The sequence below is a fragment of the Scyliorhinus canicula genome, chromosome 7 (genome assembly GCF_902713615.1).
Source record: "Scyliorhinus canicula chromosome 7, sScyCan1.1, whole genome shotgun sequence".
Lineage (NCBI taxonomy): Eukaryota > Metazoa > Chordata > Chondrichthyes > Carcharhiniformes > Scyliorhinidae > Scyliorhinus > Scyliorhinus canicula.
The window spans coordinates 104,908,619-104,925,188 of record NC_052152.1 but is presented as its reverse complement, the minus strand read 5'-3'; positions in this window follow the sequence as shown (position 1 = coordinate 104,925,188).

Below are 16,570 nucleotides of genomic sequence, written 5' to 3'. Positions count from 1 at the left end.
CACACTCACCTCTGTCTCTCTCACACACATGCACAGCTCACTCACAAACCCACTCACCTCTCTCACACTCATCTTTCTTTCTCACACACACACCCAGACTCACCTCTCTCTCACACACACTCACCTCTTCCTCACACACACTCTCTCTCGCACACACTCACCTCTCTCACACTCACCTCTCGCACACATACAGGTTCACCTCCCTCTCACACACACTCACCTCTCTCTCTCACACACACACTCACCTCTCTCACACACTCACCTCTCCCTCACACACTCTCACACGCATTCACCTCTCTCTCACACGCACCTCTCTCTCGCACACAGTCTCATCTCATACACACACACTCACCTCTGTCTCTCTCACACACATGCACAGCTCACTCACAAACCCACTCACCTCTCTCACACTCATCTTTCTTTCTCACACACACACCCAGACTCACCTCTCTCTCACACACACTCACCTCTTCCTCACACACACTCTCTCTCGCACACACTCACCTCTCTCACACTCACCTCTCGCACACATACAGGTTCACCTCCCTCTCACACACACTCACCTCTCTCTCTCACACACACACTCACCTCTCTCACACACTCACCTCTCCCTCACACACTCTCACACGCATTCACCTCTCTCTCACACGCACCTCTCTCTCGCACACAGTCTCATCTCATACACACACACTCACCTCTGTCTCTCTCACACACATGCACAGCTCACTCACAAACCCACTCACCTCTCTCACACTCATCTTTCTTTCTCACACACACACCCAGACTCACCTCTCTCTCACACACACTCACCTCTTCCTCACACACACTCTCTCTCGCACACACTCACCTCTCTCACACTCACCTCTCGCACACACACAGGTTCACCTCCCTCTCACACACACTCACCTCTCTCTCACACACACACTCACCTCTCCCTCACACACTCTCACACGCATTCACCTCTCTCTCACACGCACCTCTCTCTCGCACACACACAGGCTCACCTCTCTCTCACACACTCACCTCTCTCTCACACTCTCACCTCTCTCACACACATTCATCTCTCTAGCACACTCACCTGTCTCTCACACACACTCACCTCTCTCACACTCACTCACCTCTCTCACACTCACCTCTCTCACACTCACTCACCTCTCTCACACTCACCTCTCTCACACACACTCACCTCTCTCACACACTCACCTCTCCCTCACACACACTCTCACACGCACTCACCTCTCTCTCACACTCTCACCTCTCTCACACACATTCATCTCTCTAGCACACTCACCTGTCTCTCACACACACTCACCTCTCTCACACACACTCACCTCTCTCACACTTACTCACCTCTCTCACACGCACCTCTCTCGCACACAGTCAGGCTCACCCGTCTCACACACACTCACCTCCCTCACACACACACTCTCTCACACACATACACTCTCTCTCTCACACTCTCACCTCTCTCACACACATTCACCTCTAGCACACTCACCTCTCTCTCACACACACTCACCTCTCTCTCACACACATAGCCTCACCTCTCTCTATCACACTCACCTCTCTCTCTCACACACTCACCTCTCCCTCACACACACTCTCACACGCACTCACCTCTCTCTCACACTCTCACCTCTCTCTCACACATTCATCTCTCTAGCACACTCACCTGTCTCTCACACACACTCACCTCTCTCACACTCACTCACCTCTCTCACACTCACCTCTCTCTCGCACACACACAGACTCACCTCTCTCACACACACTCACCTCTCCCTCACACACACTCTCTCACACACACTCTCTCTCTCACACTCTCACCTCTCTCACACACATTCACCTCTAGCACACTCACTTCTCTCTCACACACACTCACCTCTCTCTCACACACCCTCACCTCTCTCTATCACACTCATCTCTCTCTCTCACACACACTCACCTCTCTCTAGCACACTCACCTGTCTCTCACACACACTCACCTCTCTCACACACACTCACCTCTCTCAGCACACTCACCTCACTCTCACACACACTCACCTCTCTCTCTCACCTCTCTCTCGCACACACACTCACCTCTAGCACACTCACCTGTCTCTCACACACTCTCACCTCTCTCTCACACACACACTCACCTCTCTCTCCCTCACACAAACTCACCTCTCTCTCGCACACACTCACCTCTCTAGCACACTCACCTGTCTCACACACTCCCACCTCACTCTTGCACACAAACTCACCTCTGTCTCACAAACATGTAGCTCTCTCACTCACCTCACTCTCACCTCTCTCTCACACACATATTCACCTCTCTCACACACACACTCACCTCTCTCACACACACACTCACCTCTCTCACAGACACTCACCTCTCACACACATACTTATCTCCCTCTCACACACTGACCTCTCTCTCGCACACACACTCACCTCTCTCACACATACTCACCTCTCTCTCACACACACTCACCTCTCTCACACATACTCACCTCTCTCTCGCACACACTCACCTCCCTCACACACACTCACCTCTTCACAAACACATACACTCACCTTTGTCTTACGCACATGCAGCTCTCTCTCTCGCACACACACCTGTCCCTCACATTTTCTCACCTCTCTCTTACACTCTCACCTCTCTCACACACACTCTCCTCTCTCTCACACTCTCCCCTCTCTCACACACACTCTCCTCTCTCTCACACACTCTCCTCTCTCTCACACTCTCCCCTCTCTCACACACACTCTCCTCTCTCTCACACTATCACCTCTCTCACACACACTCTCCTCTCTCTCACCTCTCTCGCACACACTCTCTCACACACACTCTCCTCTCTCTCACACTCTCCCCTCTCTCACACACACTCTCCTCTCTCTCGCACTCTCCCCTCTCTCACACACTCTCCTCTCTCACACTCTCACCTCTCTCACACACATTCATCTCTGTATCACGCTCACCTGTCTCTCACACACTCACCTCTCTCTTGCACACAAACACACCTCTCTGTCTCACAAACACGTAGCTCTCTCACTCACCTCTCTCTCACACACACACTCACCTCTCACACACACACACTCACCTCTTCACAAACACATATACTCACCTTTCTCTCACACATTCTGACATGCCTTACATACACGCTCACCTTTGTCTCACACACATGCACCTCTCTCTCACACACACACCTGTCCCTCACATATTCTCACCTCTCTCACATACACTCTCACCTCTCTCTCACCCACACACACTCGCTTCTCTCTCACGTACACATGCACACTTACCTCTCTCATGTGTTCTCAATATGATCATGGCTGTTCATGCAAATTCAGTATCCCCTTTCTGCTTTCTCGCCATATCCCTTGATCCTTTTAGCTGCAAGGGTCACGGACCTCTCCCTCTTGAATATATCCAATGAACTGGCTCCTTACAGCTTTCTGTGGTAGAGAATTCCAAAGTTCATAACTCTCTGAGAGAAGAAGTTCTTCCTCATCTCAGTCCTGAATGGCTTACCCCTTATTCTTAGGCTGTGACCCCTAGTTCTGGACATCAGGAACATTTTTTCCGCATCTGGCCTGTCCAGTCCCATCAGGATTTTATATGTTTCTATGAAATCCCCTCTCATTCTTCTGAACTCCAGTGAGTACAAGCCCAGTCGATCCAGTCTTTCATCATTAGTCAGCCCTGCCATCCCGGGAATTAGTCTGGTGAACCTTGCGGTTCCTCAAACTAGGAGACCAAAACTGCACATGGTACCCTCGGTGAGGCATTACAAAGGCCTCTGTATAACTGCAGCAAGACATCCCCTACTCCAATACGCAAATCCTCTTGCTATGAAGGCCAACATGTCATTAGTTTTCCCCACTGCCTGCTGTACCTGAACCTTCAGCCACTGTTCCACAATGTCACCCAGGTCTTGTTGCACTTCCCCTTTTAGAATCATAGAATTTACAGTGCAGAAGGAGGCCATTCGGCCCATCAAGTCTGCACCGGCTCTTGTAAAGAGCATCCTACCCAAGAGCATCCACACCTCCACCCTATCCCCATTAGCCAGTAACCCCACAGTAACCCCATCCAACACTAAGGGCAATTTTGGACACTAAGGGCAATTTAACATGGCCAATCCGCCTAACCTGCACATCTTTGAACTGTGGGAGGAAACCGGAGCACCCGGAGGAAACGCACGCACACACGGGTAACATGCAGACTTCGCACAGACAGTGACCCAAGCCGGGAATCGAACCTAGGACCCTGGAACTATGAAGCAATTGTGCTAACCACTATGCTACCGTGCTGCCCACCATTCGGGTAATCGTCATTCCTGTTTTAGCCACAAAAGTGTATAACCTCACATTTATCCACATTATATTGCATTGCCCACTCAGCCAGCCTGCCCAAGTCACCCTACAACCTCTTTGCATCCTCTTCACAGCGCACACTGCCACCTAGCTTAGTGTTGTATTCAAATTTGGAGATATTGCATGCAATTCCTTCGTCCAAATCATTAATGTATATTGTGAACAGCTGGGATCCTGATACTGAACCCTGCTGTACCCCACTGATCACTGCCTACCACTCTGAAAAGGACCCGTTTATTCCCACTCTCTGTTTCCTGTCTGCCAACTGGGGGCTGGTTTAGCACAGGGCTAAATCGCTGGCTTTGAAAGCAGACCAAGGCAGGCCAGCAGCACGGTTCGATTCCCGTACCACCCTCTCTGAACAGGCGATGCAATGTGGCGACTAGGGGCTTTTCACAGTAACTTCATTTGAAGCCTACTTGTGACCATAAGCGATTTTCATTTCATTGCATTTCCCTTCCCAGTCAATACATTACCCCCATATACCATGGACTTTAATTTTGCTCACTAATCTCTTGTGTGGGACCTTGTCAAAAGTCTTTTGAAAGTCCAGATACACAACATTCCTCGACTGGTTCACCCTTGTCAACTCTACTGGTCACATCCTCAAAAAATTCCAGAAGATTTGTCAAGCATGATTTCCCTTCAGTGGCTCCATGCTGAATTGGACTGATCCTGTCCCCACTTTCCAAATGCTCAGTTATTTCATCATTAATAATTGACTCCAGCATTTTCTCCACCACTGATGTCAGGCTAACCGGTCTATAATTCCCCGTTTTCTCTCACCCTCCTTTTTTAAAAAGTGGGATAACATTAGCTACCCTCCAATCCATTGGAACTCTTCCAGAGTCTATAGAATTCTGGAAAATCACTAATGCATCCACTATTTCTCGGGCCACTTCCCTAGCTACCTGGAATGCATCAGGCCCTGGGGACCTATTGGGTTTTAATCCCATTATTTTCCCCAATACAATTTCCTGACGAATAAGAATTTCCCTCAGTTCCTCCTGCATGCCAGCCACTCTGTCCCCTAGTATTTCCGGAAAGTTATTTGTATCCTCCTTAGTGAAGACAGATCCAGAGTATTTGTTCAACTGGTCTGCCATCTCTTTGTTGCCCATTATGAATTCACCTGATTTTAACTGTAAGGGACCTCTATTTGTCTTCACCAGTCTCTTTCTCTTCACGTACTATCGGAGCTTTTGCAGTCAGTTTTTATGTTTTCCGCAAGCTTACTCTCGTATTCTACTTTTCCCTTCTGAATTAAACCTTTTGTCCTCCTCGGCTGAATTTTAAATTTCTCCCAGGCCTCAGGCTTGCTGATTTTTCTGGCCAATTTATATGCCTCCTCTTTGACTTTAAAACTATCCCTGATTTCCCTTGTTAGCCATGGTTGAGCCACCTTCCCCATCTTATTGTTGTGCCAAACAGTGATGTACAATTGTTGAAGTTCGTCCATATATTCCTTAAATGTCTGCCATTGCCTATCCACCGTCAACCCCATAAGTATCCTTTGCTGGGCAGCACGGTGGCACAGTGGTTAGCATTGCTGCCTACGGCGCTGAGGACCCGGGTTCGAATCCCGGCCCTGGGTCACTGTCCGTGTGGAGTTTGCACATTCGCCCCATGTCTGCATGGGTTTCACCCCCACAACCCAAAGATGTGCAGGGTAGGTGGATTGGCCACACTAAATTGCCCTTTAATTGGAAAAAAATAATTGGGTACTCTAAATTTATAAAGAAAAAAAAACTGTCCTTTGGCATCTTATCCTAGCCAATGCACATCTCATACTATCAAAGTTAGCTTTATTTAAGTTCAGGACCTTAGTCTCAGACTTAACTGTGCCACTCTCCATCTTTATGAAAAATTCTACTATATTATGGTCACTCTTTCCTAAAGGATCTTGCACCATAATGTTGTTAACTAATCCTTTCTCATTGGACAATACCAGTCTAGGATGGCCTGCTCTCCAGTTGGATCCTCGACATATTGATCGAGAAAACCATCCCTTATACATTCTAGGAAATCCGCCTCCATTGCATTGCTCCCAGTTTAACGAGCCCAATCAATATGCAGATTCAGTTACCCATAATAACTGCTGTACCCTTACTGCACACATCCCTAATTTCCTGTTTGATGCCTTCCCCAACCTCACAACTACTGTTTGGTGGTCTATAAACAATTCCCACTAACATTTGCTTGCCATTTTAACAAAAGACCCTGTTCCCATACCCGCATGTCTGTCCTTGGCCTGCTGCAATGTTCCAGTGAAGCTCAACTCAAACTGGAGGAACAACATTTCATCTTCCGGTTAGGCACGCCTTCCGGTCTCAACATCAAATTCAACAACCTCAGATGATTAGCTCTACCCCACCTCGACCCATTAGTTTTCATCCCATTTCATTTTAACTGTGTTTTACCATTTCTTTCTTTCTCGTCATTCTTAATATATATTTAACACCCCCCCCATCTTATCCACCTTTCCTTACCCTTTCTCCTCTTTGCTTCCCCCTTCCCCTCCTCCCACATCTACAGTTCACCCTCTGATGTTAGTTTCCCTGCTGTTTGACCTTTCACATCTTTTGTTCTCTCTGGGGACTGCCATTAACACTCTTTCCCCTTGGTATCTGTGGCCATCAGCACCCGGCCTCCCTGGGTTTCTGTGACTATGACTCATCTTTCATTCTCACTCCACAGTATAAGTATTTCCCACTTTCTCTGTCTGTAGTTTTGACAAAGAGTCATCGGACTTGAAACTTTAGCTCTTTTCTCTCCCTACAGATGCTGCCATACCTGCTGAGATTTTCCAGCTGTTTCTCTTTCGTCCCACTAACATGTTTTGCCCTTTTGTGTTCCGCAGCTCCACCCATACAGGTTCCACATTGTCCAGGCTAATGTCATTCCTTACTATTACATTAATCTCCTCTTTAACCAGCAAAGCTACCCCACTTCCCTTTCCTTCTATCTTTCCTGAATATTGAATACCCCTGGATGTTGAGTTCCCATCCTGGGTCACCCTGGACCCAGGTCTCTGTGATCCCAATTACATCATATCCGTTAATGATTGTCAGTGCATTTGATTCATCAATGTTTATTTCCCACAGTTTTGCCTTTCATTGTTTCTTTTGAGTAGAGCGGGTTTAAAAAAAAAACAATTTGGAGTACCCAATTCTTTTGTTTTTCCTAAATAAGGGGCAATTTAGCATGGCCAATCAACCTACCTCCATATGTTTGGGTGTGGGTGTGAGACCCACGCACTCACAGGGAGAATGTGCAAACTCCACACAGACAGTGACCCAGAGCCGGGATTCAGACCCGGGTCCTCTGTGCCATGAGGCAGCAGTGCTAACCCACTGCGAGTAGAGCGGATTTTAACAGTTTTTTTCTCTCCATTCTCTCTTCTCAACATTAAAAGATGGTATTGATGACCAGTCTTATTTTTCGGTTATATTCTATTGATCTGCAGCTAATTGTTTTGTGCTTATTTTGTGAATGAATTAAAGTAAAATACATTGCTTTGGACACATGATGAGAGTTAACAGTCTCTAAATTGAACATAAATAAAAATTTTGTTTGACTGCATGGATGGTTAATTTTGTATTTTATGCATTCTGCTGTTGTGAGTTGAAATACTGTGGCAGCACAAAAATGTCATTACACAAGATAGATCTGTGAACTCGCCATTATTTTAGGTTCTTCAGATCGTGTCTTAAGAAAATAGACTGTGGGGCTAAAATAAATTTCCATTGTCCCAGACATAAGAAAGAACATAAGAACTAGGAGCAGGAGTAGGCCATCTGGCCCCTCAGGCCTACTCTGCCATTCAATGAGATCATGGCTGATCTCTCTCTGGGCTCCACTTACCCTCCTGCTCACCATAACCTTTTATTCCTTTACTGTTCAAAAATCTATCTACCTTTGCCTTAAAAACATTTAATGAGGTAGCCTCAACTGCTTCACTGGACAGGGAATTCCACAGATTCACGATCCTTTGGGTGAAGACGTTCCTCCTCAACTCAGTCCTAAATCTGCCCCCCCCCTTATTTTGAGGCTATGCCCCGCTAGTTCTAGATTCACCCTCCAATGGAAACAACCTTCCTGCTTCTATCCTATCTATTCCAGCCATAATTTTTTATGTTTCAATAAGATTCCCCCATATTCTTCTAAATTCTAATGGCCTCCTTCTGCACTGTAAATTCTATTATCTACGAATGGAGGACAACATTCCATTTGCCTTCTTAATTATTTGCTGCATCTGCAAACCAACTTTTTGTGATTCATGCACAAGGGCAGTACGGTGGCACAGTGCCTCACAGCTCCAGGGTCCCAGGTTCAATTCCGCCCTCGGGTGACTGTGTGGAGTTTACACTTTCTCTCCGTGTCTGCATGGGTTTCCTTCGGGTGCTCCAGTTACCTCCCATAGTCCAAAGATGTCAGATTAGGTGGATTGGCCTTGCTAAAATGCAAAGTGTCCAAAGAATGTTAGGTGGGATTACGGGGATAGGGGGAGGCGGGCGCTTGGGTAGGGTGCTCTTTCCAAGGGCTGGTGCTACTCGATGGGCCAAATGGCCTCCATCTGCACTGTAAATTCTATGACGCTCTCCTACAAACAAACATTACCTCTCCCATACACACATGCTCTCTCACATGCTCTCACCTCTCTCTCACACACACTTTCACTTCTCACACACACACTCTCCCCTCCTTCAAACACACATGCTCACCTCTGGCTCACACACCCATACTCAAAGAACAAGAACAAACAATAATACAGCACAGGAAAAGACCCTTCGGCCCTCCAAACCACAACCTCCCCTGGCAACGGTTCCAGGCACTCATTACCTTCTGTGTAAAAAACCTGTGTCACACATCTCCTCTAAACTTTGCCCCATGGACCTTAAACCTATGCCCCCCTGATGACTGGCTACTCCACCCTGGGAAAGAGTGCCTGCCCATCCACTCTATCCATGCCCCTCATAATCTTGTGGACGTCTATCAGGTCACCCCTCAACCTCCATTGTTCTAATGAAAACAGTCCGAGCCTATTCAGCCTCTCCGCATAGCTAACACCCTCCAGACCAGGCAACATCCTGGTAAACTTCCTCTGCACCTTCTCCAAAGCCTCCACATCCTTCTGGTAGTGTGGCGACCAGAATTGCGCACAATATTTCAAGTGCGGCCTTACCAAGGTTCTATATAACTGGATTTGTTTATTGTTTATTGTTACGTATACTGAGGTACAGTGAAAAGTATTTTCCTGCGAGCAGCTCAAAGGATCATTAAGTACATGAAAAGAAAAGGAAATAAAAGAAAATACATAATAGGGCAACACAAGGTACACAATGTAACTACATAAACACCGGCATCGGATGAAGCATACAGGGGTGTAGTGTTAATTAGGTCTGTCCATAAGAGGGTCGTTTAGGAGTCTGGTAACAGCGGGGAAGAAGCTGGGTTTGAGTCTGTTTGTGCGTGTTCTCAGACTTTTGTAACTCCTGCCCGATGGAAGAAGTTGGAAGAGTGAGTAAGCTGGATGGGAGGAGTCTTTGCTAATGCTGCCCGCTTTCCCCAGGCAGCAGGAGGTGTAGATGTAATCAATGGATGGGAAGTAGGTTTGTGTGATGGACTGGGCTTGTTCATGATTCTCTGAAGTTTCTTGCTGTCTTGGGCCGAGCAGTTGCCATACCAGGCTGTGATGCAGCCAGATAGAATCATAAAATCATAGAATTTACAGTGCAGAAGGAGGCCATTCGGCCCATCGCGTCTGCACCGGCTCTTGGAAAGAGAACCCTACCCAAGGTCCACACCTCCACCCTATCCCCATAACCCAGTAACCCAATAACCCCACCCAACACTGAGGGCAATTTTGACACTAAGGGCAATTTATCATGGCCAAGCCACCTAACCTTAACATCTTTGGACTGTGGAAGGAAACCGGAGCACCCGGAGGTAACCCATGCACACACGGGGAGGATGTGCAGACTCCGCACAGACAGTGACCCAAACCGGGAATCGAACCTGGGACCCTGGAGCAATTGTGCTAATCACAATGCTACCGTGCTGCTTTCTATGGTGGATCCGTAAAAGTTGGTCAGTTTTAATGTGGACATGCCAAATTCCTGAGGAAGTATAGGCGCTGTTGTGCTTTCTTGGTGGTAGCGTCGACGTGGGTGGACCAGGACAGATTTTGAGATATGTACCCCTAGGAATTTGAAGCTGCTAACCATCTCCACCACGGCCCCGTTGATGCTGACAGTGGTGTGTACAGTACTTTACTTCCTGAAGTCAATGACCAGCTCTTTAATTTTTCTTGCATTGAGCGAGAGATTGTTGTCGCTACACCACTCCACCAGGTTCTGTATCTCCCTCCTGTATTCTGACTCATCGTTATTCGAGATCCGTTCCACTATGGTCGTATCATCAGCAAACTTGTAGACCGTGTTGGAACTAAATTTCGCCACGCATCATGTGTGTACAGGGAGTATAGTAGGGGCCTAAGTACACAGCCTTGCAGGGCTCCGGTATTGAGGACTTTTGTGGAGGAGGTAATGTTGTTTATTCTTGCTGATTGTGGTCTGTGGGTCAGAAAGTCGAGGATCCAATTGCAGAGTGATATGAGCTTGGCTGGGATTATGTTGTTGAAGGCGGAGCTGTAGTCAATAAATAGGAGTCTGAATAAAAGCAAATTACTGCGGATGCTGGAATCTGAAACAAAAGAGAAAATGCTGGAAAATTTCAGCAAGTCTGACAGCATCTGTAGGGAGAGAAAAGAGCAATGTTTCAAGTCCAATGACTCTTTGACAAAGCTTTGACAAAGAGTCATCGGACTCGAAACGTTAGCTCTTTTCTCTCCCTACAGATGCTGCAGACCTGCTGGGATTTTCCAGCATTTTCCCTTTTGTTCGAAATAGGAGTCTGATGTAGGAGTCCTTGTTGTCGAGATCCTCTAGGGATGAGTGTAGGGCCAGGGAGATGGCATCCGCTGTGGACCGGTTGCGGCGGTATGTGAATTGTAGTGGATCAAGGCATTCTGGGAGTATGGAGGTGATGTGCTTCATGACCAACCTCTCGAAGCACTTTATTACAACTGAAGTCAGGTCCACCGGACGGTAGTCATTGAGGCTCGTTGCCTGGTTCTTCTTTGGCACCGGTATGATGGTGGTCTTCTTGAAGCAGGTGGGGACCTTGCAGCAGAGTAGGGACAGGTTAAAGATGTCCGCGAACACATCTGTCAGCCGGCCCACGCAGGCTCTGAATGCATGACTGGGGATCCCGTCTGGACCCGCCGCCTTCCGAGAGTTCATTTTCAGGAAGGCCAATCTGACTTCGGGAGCTGTGAAAGTGGGTATGGGTGAGTTATGGGTTGCTGGGGCACTCGACAGCGGATTGTTGGTTTCCTGCTTGAACCAAGCATAGAATGCATTGAGTTACTTGGAGAGGAATGCGCTGCTGCTGGAGACACTGCTCGGCTTCGCTTTGTAGCTCGCTATGTTGTTTAGGCCTTGCCACAACAGCCGAGAGTCTGTCTATGACTCTGACTTGGTTTAATATTCTCTCTTGGCATCTCGGATGGCTTTGCGGATGTCGTACCTGGATTTCTTGTAAAGGTCAGGGTCGCCTGACTCCAACGCCTCAGACCTGTCCTTCAATAGGGAATCAATCTCGCGATTGAGCCATGGTTTCCAGTTGGGGAACGTATGTACTGCTTTCTATGACACGCAGTCGTCCACACATTTGCTGATGAAGTCAGTGGTGGCATACTCATTAAGTTGGTCGCTGAGATCTTAAATATGGACCAGTCCATTGACTCTAAGCAGTGACGTAGGAGTTCTTCTGTTTTCTCGGGCCAGCACTGCACGGCCTTCTTAGCTGGATTATCCCGCTTGAGTTTCTGCTTGTCTGCCAAGAGAAGGAGCACTATCTTATGGTTTGATTTCCCAAAGTGCGGTCGGGGGATGGAACGGTAGGCACCCTTGATTTTTGAGTAGCAGTGGTCAAGAGTGTTGTCGCCCCTGGTGGGACTTGAGATGTGCTCGTGGAATTTTGGCAGGAGACTCTTGAGGTTTGCCTTGTTGAAGTCCCCGGTCATGATGAACAAGGCCTCCGGGTGTTCTGTTTCGTAGTTGTTTATAACTGTGTACAGTTTGTCCAGCGCCTTCCTCACTTCTGCCTGGGGTGGGATGTAGATCACTGTGATAATGGCTGAAGTGAAGTCACGTGGACGATAGTATGGGCGGCACTTCACGGTCAGGTATTCCAGGTCTGGGGAGCAGTAGACTGCCAGGTTCGCCACATCCAAGCACCAGGAGGAGTTGATGAGGAGGCTAACCCCTCCAACCTTTGCTTTGCCTGATGACGCGGTGCAGTCCGCCCAATTAATTGAGAAGCCTTCAGGTTGTACGGCACAGTCCGATGAGGCGGGGGTGAGCCATGTCTCTGTGAAACAGAGCACACAGCAGTCTCTTACTTCCCTCTGAGAGGTAAGTCTGGCATGAAGTTCATCCAGCTTATTAAAATCACTTGTACATTTGCCAGGAGTATGCTGGGGAGAGGGGTCTTGAAACCGCGATGCTTCAGTCTCACCAGCAGACTGCCGTGTTTCTCTCGCTTCCTCGGTCGGCGGCTGTGGCTCGTTGGATGTTCCCGGGATCCAATGGGAGATGTCAGCCCTTATGTAAGGTAGGGGATTGCATCTGGCGGGGGCCGGGGCGCTGGCGGGGGTGCTGGTTATGTTTCTGGGGTCACGCCTGGCAGGGTCCCGGGCGCTGGTTGAGGTATTTGGGTTGCTGGGGGGGCACGTTTGCGATCTGGTTGGGTCCCGGTGTTCTGCGAGCACGGGAATACCTTGCGGTGCGTTCGGGTCCTCGCGCGGTGTTTCCACCATTTTGGTGGTCCTGATTCGTAGGCAGAGGCTTCCTGGGGCAGGTTGGGCTAGGTCCCATGTCCTGTTCCCTCCTTGGGCACTCCTGGGGTCAGGTCTTAAAGTAGGCCCGGTCAGGCCTCCACGTGGATTTTTCTTTTGTCCACCTCCAGGTAGGTCAGGTTGCTGGGCGGGCCTCGCCGGGTCGGGTCGCTGGGCGAACCTCTCCGGGTCGAGTTGGGCTGGGTCTCATGGTCAGAGGCCAGGTCGGGAGCTCCAGGGACTGGGCCGGGTGGTCCGCCGGCTGGCGTCGGTTCTTAGGCCGGGTCGGGCGCTCCGAGGTCCAGGTCAGGTCCAAATCGAGGTCGGGCCTCACTTCCAGTTTGGGCCTCATCCGCTTCCGCAACTGTAGCATGCCTTGCCAGTTTTTATACTCTATGCCCCATCCAATGAAGGAAACTTGTGTTGCTACTTTGAAAAATCTGCGGACCTGCACGTCCAGATCTTTCTGACTTTCTATATTCCTACGAGTTTTTCCATTTACGGCATATTTCCCCTCTATGTCAGACACTCACATTTCTCTCTCTTTCATATTCTCATATCTCTCTCTCACACACACACTCATCTCTCTCTCACACACACACCACTCTATCACACAGACTCAACACTCTCTCACTCACACTCACCTCTCTCTCTCTCTCACATACATACACATATCTCTATCACACAAACATTCACCTCTTGCTCTCTCTGGCACTCACACTCTAGTTAGAAGTTGGAAATGCATTTCTTGAGGAAGAGAAGGCTGTGAGGAGATTTGCTAGAGGTATTCAAAATCCTGAGCTGTCTGGAGAGAGTAGATAGGCAGAAACTTTTCCTGTTCATGAAAGTTCGAGAACCAGGGGATAGAGATTTAAAATAATTGGCAAAAGAGCCAAAGGCAATATGAAAAAAACATTTTAACACAGCGAACGCTTCGGACCTGGGCAGTTCTACCTGAGAGTGTGGTGGAGGCAGGTTCAATTGAAGCATTGTAAAGGGATAGTATTGGATCCATGGAAGTAGCACACAAATTGGCCAAGAAAAACAACAGGTCTGGGGATTGGGACTGTTTGCAATTCAGCAAAGAAGGATCAAGGGATTGGTTAAGGGGAAAACAGAGTATGAAAGTATGCTTGCAGGGAACATAAAAACTGACTGTAAAAGTTTCTATAGGTACGTGAAGAGAAAAACATCGGTGAAGACAAATGTAGGTCCCTTACAGTCAGAAACAGTGGAATGATCATAGGGGATAAAGAAATGGCTGAAAAACAAATACATACTTTGGTTCTGTCTTCAAAAATGAGGACACAAATCAGATACCAGAAATGTTGGGAATGCAGGGTTTAGCGAGAAGGAGGAACTGAAAGTGATCATTATCAGTAGAGAAATGGTGTTGGGGAAATTGATGGGATTGAAGGCTGATGAATCCCCAGGGCCGTATAATCTACATCCCAGGGTACTGAAGGAGGTGACTCTAGAAATAATGGATGCACTGGTGGTCAACTTCCAGGATTCTATAGACTCTGGAACAGTTCCTGAAGATCGAAGGATGGCTAATATAACTCCGCTATTTAAAAAGGGAGGTAGAGAGAAAAAAGAGAATTGTAGACCAATAAACCTGAAGTCAGTAGTGGGGAAAATTCTAGGATCCATTATCAAGGGCTTTATAGCAGAGCACTTAGAAAACAGTGGCAGGATCAGACAGAGTCAGCAGGGATTTATGAAGGGGAAAACCTGCTTGCCAAATCTACTGGAATTCTTCAAGGATGGAACTAGTAGAACTGATGAAGGGGGACCAATGGATGTGGTGTATTTCGACTTTCAGAAGGCTTTTGACAAAGTCCCGCATAAAAGATTAGCGTGTAAAATTAAAGCGCATGGGGTTGGGGGTAGTGTATTGAGATGGATAGAAAACTGGTTGGCAGACAGGAAACAAAGAGCAGGAGTTAACTGGTCTTTTCCAAATTGGCAGCCAATGACTAGTGGGTATCACAGCGATTGGTGTTAGGACCCCAGTTATTCACACTATATATTCATTTAGATGAGGGAACAAAATGTCATATCTCCAAATTTGTAGATGACACCAAGTTGGTGGGAGAGTGGGCTGTGAGGAGAATGCAGTGTGATCTGGACAAGGTGAGTGAGTGGGAAAATGAATGGCAGATGCAGCATAGTTTGGATAAATGCAAGGTTACCCACTTCGGTAGCAAAAACAAGAAGGCAGACAGTTATTTGAATGGCCATAAATTAGGAGAAGGGAATGTGGAACAAGACCAGGGGGTCCTCGTACACCCGCCACTGAAGGTAAGCACGCAGGTTCAGCAGGCGGTAAAGAAGGCAAATGGTATGTTGGCCTTCATTGCGAGAGGATTCGAGTACAGGGTGTCTTTTGGCAATCATACAGGACCTTGATGAGGCCACACCTGGAATATTGTGTGCAGTTTTGGTCCCCTTATCTGAGGAAGGATGTTCTAGCTATAGACGGTGTGCAGCGAAGGTTTACCAGACTGATTCCTGGGGTGGCAGTACTGACATACGAGGAGAGATTGAATCAGTTAAGATTGTATTCACTGGAGTTCAGAAGAATGAAGGGGGATCTCATAGAAGCTTTGAAAATTCTAACAGGAGTGGACAGGGTTGATCCAGGATGTTTGCGATGGTGAGTGTGTTCAGAATCAGGGGTCACAGGCTAAGGTTACAGGGTAGACCATTTAGGACAGAGATGAGTAGACATTTCTTCAGCCAGAGAGTGGTGAGCCTGTGGAATTTGTTACCACAGGAAGTAGTTGAGTCTAAAACATTGTATGGTTTCAAGAAGCAGTTAGATGCAGCACTTTGGGTGAAGGAGATCAACGGGTATGGGGGGAAAGTGGGATTAGGCTATTGAACTTGATGATCGGCCATGATCATAATGCATGGCGGAGCGGGCTTGAAGGCCGAATGGCCTCCTACTCCTATTTTTTCTGTTTCTTTTCTATGTCATGTTGTTTCAAAGCTATGGGTATGATGTAGGTCTGTGATGATGCCGGTGTCCTGTTTTAGTGCAGACGGGCCCTATATCCGTGAAGGGAATATACTGAGGATTTATCTGGTCTTATTTGTTCCCATTCTTGCGATGACGACTGTTTTACGCTGTACCTGTTGTACAATGGCTTGCATTCATTCTCTTTTGTTTGCTTTGAGGCGATTTTTGTAAAAATGGAAAATTCCAATAAAAAGACTTTAAAAAGTATCTGGTGAGAAAAGCCGGCAGTGTAGCCGGGAGCTGCACCCCAGTTTTCTCACCAGATCCAGCACTTAGAGAAACAAAAT